A 13,695-nucleotide genomic window follows, 5' to 3' on the forward strand; every position below is an offset into this window, starting at 1 on the left:
GTAACACACTCAGATGAGGAATACGTCGCGTCCAAAATTCGAAAAAGGCCACTAGTGTTGTGCCTCTTTCTCGATTGTAGGAGGTGCCAGATGCAATAACTTATTCTTCACCTTAGAAGGGGGGTATCTCAACATGCCCCTCACCACCGGACCCCTAGAAATTCCACTAAAGTAAAAGCCCCCTGAATTTTAATCCAATTTATTTCCTACTCTTTGAAAAGCACATGTCTTACCAATAAGTCTCAGGTAGTTGCTACTTCTTGCTCACGAGTTCCCATCAGCATAATGTCATCAATGTAACAGACCAGTGTGATATCTTGTGGAGGGGAAAGGTGATCAAGATCCCTGCAAACTAAATTCTGACATAGATCTGGAGGTTTGATATTTTTCTGAAGTAGAACAGTGAAGGGTGTATTTCTGGTATTGCCACATGAAATATAACTACTTCTGGGGAGGAGGGGCCTTATGGACAGGTATGGAGAAAAAGACTTTTGCCAGATCAATAACTGCATACCAGATACAAGAGGATGTGTTAACCTGCTGAAGAAATAAAAACACATCTGGTACAGCATCTGCAATTAGAGTCACCACCTGGTTAAGCTTACAACAATCCACTTTCATTCTCCAAGATCTGTCTGTCTTCTGCACAGGCCAAATAGGAGAGTTGAATGCAGAAGTGGCAGGAATCACTTTCACTGCATCTTTCAAGTCCTTGATGGTGGCACGAATCTCTGCAGTCCCTCCAGGGATGCAGGATTGCTTTTGATTTACTATTTTCCTAGGTAGAGGCAGTTCCAGGGGCTTTCAGTGGGCCTTTCTCACTGTAATAGGCCTCACTCCACATTGGTCAGGGAAGCATTGTGGAGATTCTGCCAGCTGCTAAGTACATCTATTCTAATTATGCGTTCTAGAACTGGGGAAATAAACACAGGAAGGCTTCATGTGTGCTACTCATAAGCCCTTACTCTGACTAGAGGACCACAGTGATATTTTGGGTCTCCTGAAATCAGTGTCAGTTCGGAACTTGTGTTCAGTAGTCCCCAAAAGGTCTGCTTGTTTCCTTTTCCCCAGTGCATAGTTATGTTGGTAAAAGATCATAGGTCATTTTGGGGAAAGCTAGGAGAAAGATTAATGGTATAAATTTTTGGCAGGGTACTGGGGTTCTTCCTCAAGGGAACCCAGCTTCCCCTTCATTCAAGAGGTTCTGGGTCTATAAACTGGCTAAAGTCTGGGAATTGATTGAGGGGCCAGGAATCTGTTTTTATGATTCAAGGTAGACTTTTGTTCACTAGACCTAGAACTTTTCTGCATATACATATCAAATAAGAATTTAGTACCCAGTAGACTTCCCACCTATTTCATTTCTAGGAGTACCGTGATTAATTAGCCAATGCCATAGGTCTGTGCACGTCAGACTATTCTGATTGCTGCTTTGACTCTGCTGTCTGTTATTGTAACTCTGCCTACCTTGCCTTTGACAGTTGAGTGCCACCACTTGGCCCCTGCTATACCTGGACCCATCTACTCTCATCGCATTTAGATTTTCCAATTGAGTGCTATCATTCCCACTGTGAAGTCTGGCCTACAAAGAAGAGCAACCATGGAGCTCTTCAAGGATGCTGGAACTCCCCTCACAAATTTATTTCTCAAAGTATTGGTGAAAAGTGCATCTTCTGGATCCTCTCAGTGTGGGTGACTAGGTCTTAAATGACAAATCCACTCCAACATTCCAGTCTCCCTAAGCCTCTGAATCTCTTTCTATCCATTAAACCAAGGGAGGTGAGGTATTTCTGATTTGCTCACGGTGGGCATCTTTTGCCCATGTTTCAGCCAATGAAGCAAACAAACCGTTAGAGCCCTTTCTAGCTCCCGGGCTGCAACAGTAAATGCGGACTCTCTGCTGACTGAGCCCACACTGGGAAATCCTGCCTGACCGGCTTGACGTCCCTGCCATCACCATCCCGTATTCTGTGTCCATTCGCATACAGGTTCCCTAGTTCTCTGCTTGTATAAATTAGAAAACTCAAGTAGTTCTTTTGGAGTGCAGCGCACCTCTTCACGAGTCACACTGTGTGCCTCACTTTAGGGACCCGCTGAGACTTGAGCCTAGTTATAGGCCTAGAAGCTAAGCGGGGCAGCGAGGGTGAGTCTTGAGGAGAATCAGCATTGTCTTGCACGGCAACTGCCTCAGAGAAACTATTGCCATTTTCTCAGGCAATGCAGAGTGAATCCCCTCAGATAGAGGTAGAAAGGCAGATACCTCTGTGGGTCAGAGTATAATTCCCCCGGGGGTGGAGAGACTTCTTCTACTGGCAAAGCAGACTTATCAGAGGGCTCGATGTGCCCAGCTTCATCTGGGTCTTCTCACACATCCCCATTCCAATTTACAGGTTCCATTCTTTCTCGGTCAATACCCTCACTTTAACAACAAACTCTCTGTGAGGCTGGAAGTTCAACTTGCCTTGTAATTCAAACAACGACAAGATGAGGTTCTGCATTTTATTTTCAACAATTTCAACCCTTCAGTTACATGAGATAAAGCTCTCCTTCAAGGGCACACGTAGAAGCTCTTAGGTCATTTATGTGAAAATTTATGAACTGGAAATTGGAATCCCTGAGCTCATTCTTTCCTTCCATCACTTTGTCCCGTGATACTAGGAGCAACAAAGCAATGTCATTATATTTCTTAGTTTTCCAAAGGAAACTATATAACTATAACTATATACAACTACATATATATATATAACTACATCATATATAGTTACGCATCCTTAACAATGAGGACATGTTCAGAGAAATGTGTCGTTAGGCAATTTTTTCATTGTGCAAACATCATCGAGTGTACTTACACAAACCTAGATGGTATGGCCTACTACATACCTAGGCTATATGGTGCTAATCTTATGGGACCACCATCATATGTGTGGTCCGTCATTGACCAAAATGTCATTAGGCTGCACATGACTATATATATAAATTCTATTCTATTTATTCTATTTGTTTCTATTCTATAGAATAAATTTTATATATACCAATATAAATATACAGTGGGCCCTTCATATTCATGGATTTTGCATCCACGGATTCAACCAACTGTGGAAGAAAATTTCAAATCTGCAGTTGGTTGAATCCACAGATGCAAAATCCATGGATACAGAGGGCTGACTATATTCATTGTACTACACCATTTTATATAAAGGACTTGTGCATCTGTGAATTTTGGTATTCACAGGAGTTCCTGGAACCAATCCCCTGTAGAAACCAAGGAGTGACTGTATAAACAAATATGTATATATATTTTATATATATATTGTGTGTATATTACAAGAATTGACTCACACAGTTACAAAGGCCAAGAAGTCCCATGATCTGACATCTGCAAGCTGGAGAACCAGAAAAGCCAGTGGTGTAATTCAGTCTGAATTCAAAGGCCTGAGAATCAATCAGGAGTGCTGATGTCTGAGGGCAGGAGAGATGGATGTTCAAGCTCAAGCAGAGAAAGCAAATGGTCCCTTGCTTGGTCTTTTTGGTCAATTTAGCCTCTCAGCAGATTGGATGATGCCCACCCACACTGGTGAGGGTGATTTTTACTCGGTCTACTGACTCCACTGCTAATCTCTTCCAGAAATACCCTCACAGACAAACCCAGAAATAATGTTTTACCAGCTATCTGGGCATCCCTTAGCCCAGTCAAGTTGATACATAAAATTAACCATCACAAAGGGAAAACAATTTTGAGGAAAAGTGATCATTTCAACCAAGACTTTGTGATAATAGAAGAAAAATTCCAAAGAGAAAGAAAAATCAAATATTAAAGAAAACAATGAGGTAGTGTGGGGACATCAATTGTAAGCTGAGATTTTCAAAAGGACACAAGAGACAGACGAAACATAGGCTGAAGATGTTTTTCTGTCTACCTTAATCTGGAGAAGGAGTTGAGGTCCACCTGCCACTAGAAGGGTAGAAGGGGAGGGAGGCTACTCTTTCAGGATTCTTTAGTGCTAGAAAGAACAAAGAAGATGATGAGTACTGCCCTAGGAAACCTCAAAACCATCCCGCTGACATCAGGTGAAAGAGATCAAGTTCACAGACAGCCCTCAGCCATTAATACGCTGCCAGTTATAAGAGCAAAATCTTTCTAGTTGGTGTCTATAATGCTGGCCAACAGGATAAAGGAGAAGCTTGAGAATCTGTAATCAGAGGAGCTTAATTTTGAAGGTGCAAAATGTGAAACACAATTATGAGAAAATCCAATCTCTAGACAACAGAAACAAATTGCGGATCAATTGGAAACAGCATATTTCACTAAGACCAAGTCATGCTAGGTTATACTTAGTTCCAAAAAGCAAAAGGTTACAGTTTGAGTGGAGGGAAGGCAAGATATCTGAGAAAATCTCTGATAACAACTGCTTAAAAACATTGTACATAATCAGTTTCCATTTCTTGTCAGCAGAATTGTGAATTTACGGTTCTAAAAGGCATTTGGTATTTAGATGCAATATGAAGAGAATTTGACTAAGCACTTGTAGGATTCCAAATTTACAATGTCTAAGTGAATAATTGATATTTTAAGTTTCAAAATCTTATAAAGTTAATATATAATTACAAGTTCAGAAATCTTTAGAGAAAATTAATTTATTAGATTATAAATCTACTTAAGAATTTGAGGTTTTTCAGAAAATTACTTAAAATATACAAAATAATCATAAATGCAGTTTTAAATATTTTTTAAAACTTTAAGTTTATATGTGTTACCAAATATTAATCAAATGCTTCTTAAAAAGTGATTGCTAAAATTTGCTAAACTTATAAATAGCAAAATAAGGGATGAGATCAACTAGATAGTTATATAGAATGCCCCAGATCCTCTTTCTCCAATGGAGAAACCACTTGAACAACAATACATGGACTAATTCCTTTTGTGAGAAATTCAAAAACCAGTTAAGAGGCACTTGCACCCCAGGTGAGTGTGAAACCAGTCGCATCAAAGCTGGTAGGAAAATTCATGGTATTCATCATCACAATTCCTCCCACCAGCACAGTGCAGTGGAGTTGAGTGGAAACTCCCAGCTCCCAGCTGCTCCCTGAGGAGGGAAAAAGAAACACTGGACCATACATCCAATGTTGAGACATTCTGAGGGGCTGCCTGAGGGACTGACTTCTGTCTTCCTTGAATCTCAGTGCTGAACAGAAAGGGTTCCAGGTTGGGGGCCACTGGGAATGAAGTTGACGTTCTGGGCTAGTACGCACTTACTCACCATAATCCCCTCCTCCTGGATCAACTGGGAATAACCAGGAGAAAACCCCTAACTCCCAGCTTCTCCCTGTGGTGGGAAAGAGTTGGAGCATGTATCCAATATTCTGGCTTTTCAAGGGGCTGCCTGAGGGACCAATTTCTGTCTCACAAACTTGGTGCACTGATGGGATCTAGCATGCTCTAGAGACCTGGGGGCCACTGAGAACAAGAGAGAGTTGGGAAGCTTGCAACAGCTGCAGAGAACCTGCAGTACCATACAAAGACATGAGAGGGAGCAAGAGATTACAAGTTATTGAAAGAAGGAACCAGCAAATTTCTCAAATTGGGCATTTACACACATTAAGTTCAGAGAAGACACATCCACAGAAAAGGTTTGAGAGGCCCCTACAATCTCTAGGCAAGCTAATTGGTGAAGGTCTTTCCCGATATTGACGCTAGTCCATACAGATTGTGAGAGGTGACGGTTTTTTCAAATATGCAGATCCCAACACAAAGTTATAAGAAACGTAAAGTAACAAGGAAACATGCCCCATTTAAAAGAATAAAATAAATCTCCAAAAACTAACTCTAAAGATATGAGGGTATATGAATTATCTGACAAATAATTCAAAATAACCTTCATAAAGATGCTCAAAAAGCTCAAGAAAATAATGCATGAACAAAATGAGAATATAAACAAAGAGATCGAAAATGTAAAAAAAAAACCAATCAGAAATTTGGAGCTGAAGAATACAATAACTGAATTTAAAAATTCACTAGAGAGGTTCAACATCAGACTTGATCAAGCAGAAGAAAGAATCAGTGGATTTGAAACCAGATCATTGGAAATTATCCAGTCATAGAAGCAAAAAGAAAAAAGAATGAAAAGAGGTAAAGAAAGTGTAAGGGACTTATGAGACACCATTAAACAGAACAACACAGTAGTCCCCCAGTATCCATGGGTTCACTTCCTGTGGTTTCAGTTACCCACGGTCAACTGTGGTCTGAAAATATTAAATGGAAAATTCCAGAAATAAACAATTCATAAGTTTAAAATTGCACACCATTCTGAGTAGTGTGATAAAATCTTGTGCCATCCGCTTTGCCCCACCCAGGACGTAAATCATCCCTTTTTATATGCTACCCACCTATTAGTCACTTAGTAGTCATCTCAGTTATCAGATTGACTGTCATGGTATTGCAATGCTTGTGTTCAAGTAACCCTTATTTTGGTTAATAATGGCCCTGAAGTGCCATTAATCTCTTACTATGCCTAATTTATAAATTAAACTTTATCATAGGTGTATATGTACGTATAGGAAAAAACATAGTATATATAGGGTTCAATACTATCCATGGTTTCAGGTGTCCACTGAGAGTCTTGGAACATATCCTCCATAGATAAGGGGGGACTAATGTATATATATTATGGGAGTCCAGAAGAAGAAGAGAGAGAAAAAGAGGCAGAAAGTATATTTAAAGAAATAGTGGAGGACAAAAACATCTTAAAGTTAGGGAAGGAAATGTACATCCAGTTTCAAGATGCCCAATGCATTCCAACAAGGATGAACTAAGAGTCCACATCCAGACACATTATAATCAAATTATCAAAAGTCAAAGACAAAGAGATAATTTTGAAAGCAGCAAGAAGAAAGCAACTTGACACATACAAGGGAGCCTCCATAAGATTATCAGAGGATTTCTCAACTGGAACCTTGCAGGCCAGAAGGGAGTAGGATGATATATTCCAAGTGCTGAAAGAAAAAAAATGCCAACCAAAAATAAAATACCTGGCAAGACTGTCCTTCAAAACTAAAGGAGAAATAAAGACTTTTACAGATAAACAAAAGCTGATGAAGTACATCACCAGTACACCTGCCTTAAAATAAATGCTAAAGGGAGGCCTTCAAGATGAAATAAGATGATGCTAGATAGTAACACAAAAGCATATGGAGGTATAAAGCTTCCTGGTAAAGGTAAATATATAAATAAATACAGAATACAATATTACAGTAATGGTGGTGCATAAATCACTTTTAATTCTTGCACAGAAGTTAAAAGGAAAAAGTATAAAAAAATAACTATAATGATAAAAATACATTAATAGATACACAATATAAAAAGATATAAATTGTGATATCAATTAAATAAAGTGTGGCAGAAGGAGGGAGAATTAAAAGAGTAGTTTTTGTATGTAATTAAAGCTGTTATCAGCTTAAAATAAATTGTTATAAGATATTTCATGTAAGCACAATGGTAACCTTGAAGTGAATACCTATAGAAGATTAAAAAGAAGAAAAATGAATCAATGAATACCTATAAAAAAATCAACAAAACTCAAAGAAGGCAGCTAGAGAGGAAAAGAGAAACAAAAAAGCTACAAAACATGCATAAAACAATTACGAAAATGGCAATAGTAAGTCCTTCTCTATTGGTAATTACCTTAAAGGTAAATGGATTAAACCCTTCAATCAAAAGATATAAAGTGGTTGAAGGGATTTTAAAAAATGAGATACAACTATATGCTGTCTAAAGGAGACTCAATTAAGATTAAAGGACACATACAAGCTGAAAGTGAAGGATGGAAAAGGATATTTCCTGTAATTGGTAACCAAAAGAGAGCAGGAATGGCCATACTTATGTCAGGCAAAATAGACTTTGAGTCAACTGTCAGAAGAGGCCAAGGACATTATAGTATAATTCACCAGGAAGATAAAATTATGAATATATATGCATCTAACATCAGTGCACCCAGAGAGAGAAAGCAAACATTGGCAGGACTGAAGTGAGAAATTGACAGTAATACAGTAATAGTAGGAGATTTCAATACCCTACTTTTAGTAGTGGATAGAACATCCAGACAGAAGACTTGAACACCACTATAGACCACATGGACCTAACAGACATTACAGAACATTCCACCCAAGAGCAGCAGAATATAAATTCTTTTTTAGCACACACAGAATATTCTCAATTATAAATCGCATGTTAGCTCATAAAACAAGTCTTAACAAATTTAAGAAGATTGAAATCTTACCAAATATCTTTTTTGACCATAATAGAATGAAATTGGAAATCAATAGCAGAAGAAAAACTGGAAAATTCACAAATATATGGAAATTAAACAACACACTCCTAAACAACCAATGGGTCAAAGAAGAAATCAAAAAGGAAATTAGTAAATGTCTTGAGACAAATGAAAATGAAAACATAACGTGCAAAAACTTATGGGATGTGACAAAAGCAGCACTAAGAGGGAAGTTTATAGTGGTAAAAACCTTCATTAAAAATGGAGACAGATCTGAAACAACTTAACTTCAAGGAACTAGAAAAGAAAAAAAGAACAAACTAAGTCCAAAGTTAACAGAAGGAAGAAATAATAAAGATTAGAGTAGATATAAGCAAAATAGAGAATAGAAAAACAATTAAAAAAATCAATGGAACTAAATATTGGGATTTTAAAAGATAAATAAGATTGGCAGAACTTTAGCTAAACTAACAAAGAAAAAAGAGAGAAAGACTCAATAAATAATAAAGAAATGAAAGAGGAGACATTATGCTATAGACTGAATGTTTGTGTTCCCCCAAAATTCATTATTTTAAATCCAATTCCCCAATGTGATAGTATTTGGAAGTGGGGCCTTTGGGAGGTGATTAGGTCATGAGGGATCCACCCTCAAAAATGAGATTTGTGCCCTTATAAAAGAAACCACAGTGAGTTCCCTAACCCCCTACACCATGTGAGGACACAGCAAAAAGACAGCCATGTAAGAATCAGGAAGTAGGTTCTCACCAGTCATCATATCTGCTGGCACCTTCCTCTTGGACTTCCCAGATTCCAGAACTGTGAGAAATAAATTTCTGTTGTTTATATGCCACCAAGTCTCTAGTATTTTTGCTATAGCCCAAACAGACTAAGACACATTACAAGTGACACCACAGAAATAAAAAAGATCATAAGAGACTACTATGAACAATTATATGCCAACCCATTGGATACTCTAGGAAAAAATGGATAAATTCCTAGAAATATACAACGTACCAAGACTAAGTTATGAAGAAAGAGAAAATATGAACAGACCTGTAAACTATAAGGGTATTAAATCAGTATGCAAAAACTTCCCAACAAAGTAAAGCGCAGGACCAAATGGTTTCACTGGAGAATTCTACTAAACATTTAATTAAGAATTAATACCAATCCTTCTTGAACTTATCTAAAAACTTGAAGAGGAGGGAATACTTCCTAACTCATTTTATGAGGCCAGCATTACCTTGATACCATAGCCAGACAAAGATACTACAAGAAAAGAAAACTACAAGCCAATATCCCTGATGAGTATAGATGCAAAAATTCTCAACAAAGTACTAATAATCAGAATTCAACAGCACATTAAAATGATCATTCACTGTGAGATATATCCCCAGGATGCAAGGATGATTCAACATTTGAAAAAAATTAACAGAACAAAGGATTAAAATCATACGATCACCTCAATAGATACAGAAAAACCATTTGACAAAATTCAACACACTTTCATGATAAAAATTTCAATGAACTAGGAATAGAATGAAATTTCCTCAATATAACAAAAGCCATATCTAAAAAGTCCATAGCTAACATCATACTCAGCAGGGAAAAACTGAAAGCTTTCCCTCTAAATCAAGAACAAGGCAAGAATGCCCACTTTCACCACTTCTATTCAGCATAATACTGGAAGCCCTAGCCAGAGAAATTAAGCAAGAAAAAAGAAATAAAAAGCACCCAAATTGGAAAGATAATTGTAAAATTATCTCTGTTTGCAGATTACATGATCCTATATGTAGAAAACTCTAAAGACCCCCAAAATAACTGTTAGAACACATAAATGAATTCAATAAAGTTGTGAAATACAAAATCAACATGCAAAAATCAGTTGCATTTCTAAACATTAACAATATACTATCTGAAAACAAAATGAAGGAAAAAATACCCATTTACAATAGCATCAAAAAAATAAAATACTTAGGATAAGCACTTAACTAAGGAGGTGAAAGATTTGTACACTGAAAACTGCAAAACACTGATGAAAGAAATTAAAGATGATACAAACAAATGGAAAGACATCCACATTCATGGGTTGGACTTAATATTGTTAAAATGCCCATAGTACCCAAAGCAATATAAAAACTCAATGCAATTCCCGTCAAAATCCCAATGGCATTTTTGAAGAATAGAAAAAACAATCCTAAAATTCATATGGATCCACAAAGGACCCCAAATAGTCAAAACAATCTTGAGAAAGAAGAACAGACCTAGAAGCATCACACTTCCTGACTTCAAAGCATAATACAAAGCTACAATAATCAAAACAGTATCATACTGGTATAAAGACAGTCATATAGACCAATGGAGCAGAATGGAGAGCCTAGAAATAAACCCATACATCTATGGTCAAATCATCTTCTACAAAGGTGCCAAATCTACACAAAGAGGAACGGGTATTCCCGGGGAGGGCTGGCCTCATAGCCTAGTGGTTAAGTTCAGTGCACTCTGATTTGGTGGTCTGGGTTCACGGGTCCAGATCCTGGGCGTGGGCCTACACCACACATTAGCCATGCTGTGGTGGTGACCCACATATAAAATAGAGGAAGATTGGCACAGATGTTAGCTTAGGGCTAATCTTCCTCAGCAAAAAAAAAAAAAAAAATGCTGTTGGGGAGACTGGATATGTTAGGTTATTTTCTACAACATTGTTTCTCACTTTACACATGCTCTTGTGGAATATCATCCTTGTTCGTGGTTTTATCATATATATGCAATTGGCTTTCAAATATATAGCTCCAAATTTACTGTTTTTCTGAATCTCAGACCTTTCAGCTCCCACTGGTTTTCTTCATTCTCACTCATGTTCTACAATAAAGCTTAAACTCAAAATATCCCAAACTCAACTCATTGTACCACCAGAAATGTGATCCTCTTTCCTATCTAATATAATAATATCAACATCTCCACATACCCTTAGAGGAGAAACTTGAGAGTCAACCACAGATACCTCTTTTCCTCACTCACAAAACCCAACTTATTACCAAATCTCTGGTTACTGTCTCAATATTGCTTTAATTTCTCTATTTGCTCTTTCCGCAACTATTTTACCACAAACCAAGCATTAATTATTTTGGATGCAGATGTTCTATAAACCTCCTGAAACTGTACATAAAGTATGTTTAAATGTGTGTGCTTTCTGTCTTTTTAATTTATTATGTTGTATTTCAAACACATAAAAATGTATAAATTGTGCAATATTTTGGCAAAAGACCCAGAGACATTATCAGATTGTAAAATGGGTCAATGATCTCAAGCACCTGAATCACTCACCTAGGGCAATCCTATCTCCAAACTTTATTTTCACACAACTCTCAATAAAAAAGAATTTGAGTATACACACTAATATATATCTATTTATTCATAAAGTATGCATATACTTCATCTCATCTGTACATTCAATATTACAAAAGCTTAATTTTTCATCTGTATATTCAATATTACAAAAGCTTACATTCTTAATTTAAAAATAAAACATTAATAAAAATATCAGTTCTAATATTTTCTTTTCTCACCCTAGTGGATCAGGGTTGGGCATAGTATTATGGAGACCTTGCCCTAGATAAAACATTCAAATCTGACTATCCCACTTCTTTCAGAGTCATCTTTTTGCTCTCTTCGCTGTTTGCTTAAATTGTTAATGTCTACCCATTGTCTACAAGATAAACTAATACTCAGCTTATAAAACTGCCCTGAGGCCTCTACCAGCTTCCTAGCTTTATCCCCCTCCCATTTTCCCTTTGTACTTTCTCTTTTACTCACCCGTTCCCTGAATACACCGAGAATTCTCACCTAGCTGTGATTTTGCACGTGCTGCTCTCTCTGCTTAAAAATTTTCCTCTTAAGATAGGCATGCGTGTTAGCCCAGGGCCAATCTTCCTCGGTAAAAAGAGGAGCTTTGACAACGGATGTTAGCTCAGGGCTGATCTTCCTCACACACACACACAAAAATGTTCCTCTTGCCCTCCCCAAAGGGCCAGTATATTACAGTGTTCAAGCACACAGGCACTGGGGCCAGACCACAGAAATTCCAACCCAGCTTTACCAATTGCTAGCTAGTGACCTGGGGCAAGTTTCTAACCTCTCGCCTCATCTATAAAATGGGGACAGAAACAGTACTTTAGGTTAGTAGAAATTAATTAGAACTGTGCTTCGAATAGAGTCATTAGAATATTAGGATAGTCTAATACCAGAATTTGTACATTATAGCTATGTACATTAGTTAGCAGTTCTTCTCTTTTAAGGCCCACTAAAATATGCTTTCTTCTGTGAGGTCTTTCCTGACTGTTCCAGCTGAGTTAGCACCCTCAGGCCCTCTAATCTTTCATGGGACTGTTTTTACCTATGCCTTCCACTAGGCTGTACTCTACTTAGTTGTTATTTTGTATATTTCCTCCACTAATCTGTAAGCTTCTTAAAGGCAGGAACCACGTCTTGCTTATTATTTTTGCGTTTTTGGCTCCATGGCAGTGGACAGCAGAGAATGATTACTTGCTTGTCCTCACCAGCTGAGACTGCCTTCCTGAGAGACACAATGGGCACATCCCCTCACCAACTCCATAGCTCTCCCCACGGTTATGTGCATTTTCTGAGATGTAGTTATGAGAACTCAAAGAGACATTCAGAATTCTCCTGAGTGAAAGTGATGTAATTTAAAGACAATCTTGAAGTCACTTCAACCTATCAAAAGATGTTAGCGCTTGAGGCTGGCCCCTTGGCCAGAGTGGTTAAAGTTCCCTGTGCTCTGCTTTGGTGGCCTGGGTTCGCAGGTTCGGATCCCAGGCGTGGACTTGCTTCACTTGTCAGCCATGCTGTGGAGGCATCCCACATGCAAAGTAGAGGAAGATCGGCACAGATGTTAGCTCAGGGCTAATCTTCCTCAAGCAAAAAAAAGATGAGGATTGGCAATGATTGTTAGCTCAGGGCAAATCATCCTCACCAAAAAAAAAAAAAAAAAAGATGTTAATGCTTCATAAACTGTAAAAGGAAGGAAGGGAGGGAAGGGGGTAGAAGGGAGGAAGGGGAGAGAGAGTAAAGAGAAAGAGAAGCAGAAAGAAAGAAAAAAAGAAAGAAGAAAGCTATTTGCATTAGAAGAAATGAGATTCAGAAAAATGATTTGTTCAGGTTTATGGAGAGCTAGAAAAAAATCGTCTGTATTCAAACCAGGATCTGACTCCTAAGCTACTGTTGTTTTTATCACACCACTCTGCATCAAAAGTAAATGACCTCTGCTGATGTGTCTTAGAGCCTGTTGCCTTTCAATAAGTTTTTGCCTAAAAAAGCAAAAAAAAAAAAATTAATTCTTTCATGTTTCAGTCTATTTATACATGTATCTCAAATTCTCACAATAATATTATAAATGAGATATTGTCTTCAT

This window comes from Diceros bicornis, chromosome 11 (assembly GCF_020826845.1).
Source record: "Diceros bicornis minor isolate mBicDic1 chromosome 11, mDicBic1.mat.cur, whole genome shotgun sequence".
NCBI lineage: Eukaryota > Metazoa > Chordata > Mammalia > Perissodactyla > Rhinocerotidae > Diceros > Diceros bicornis.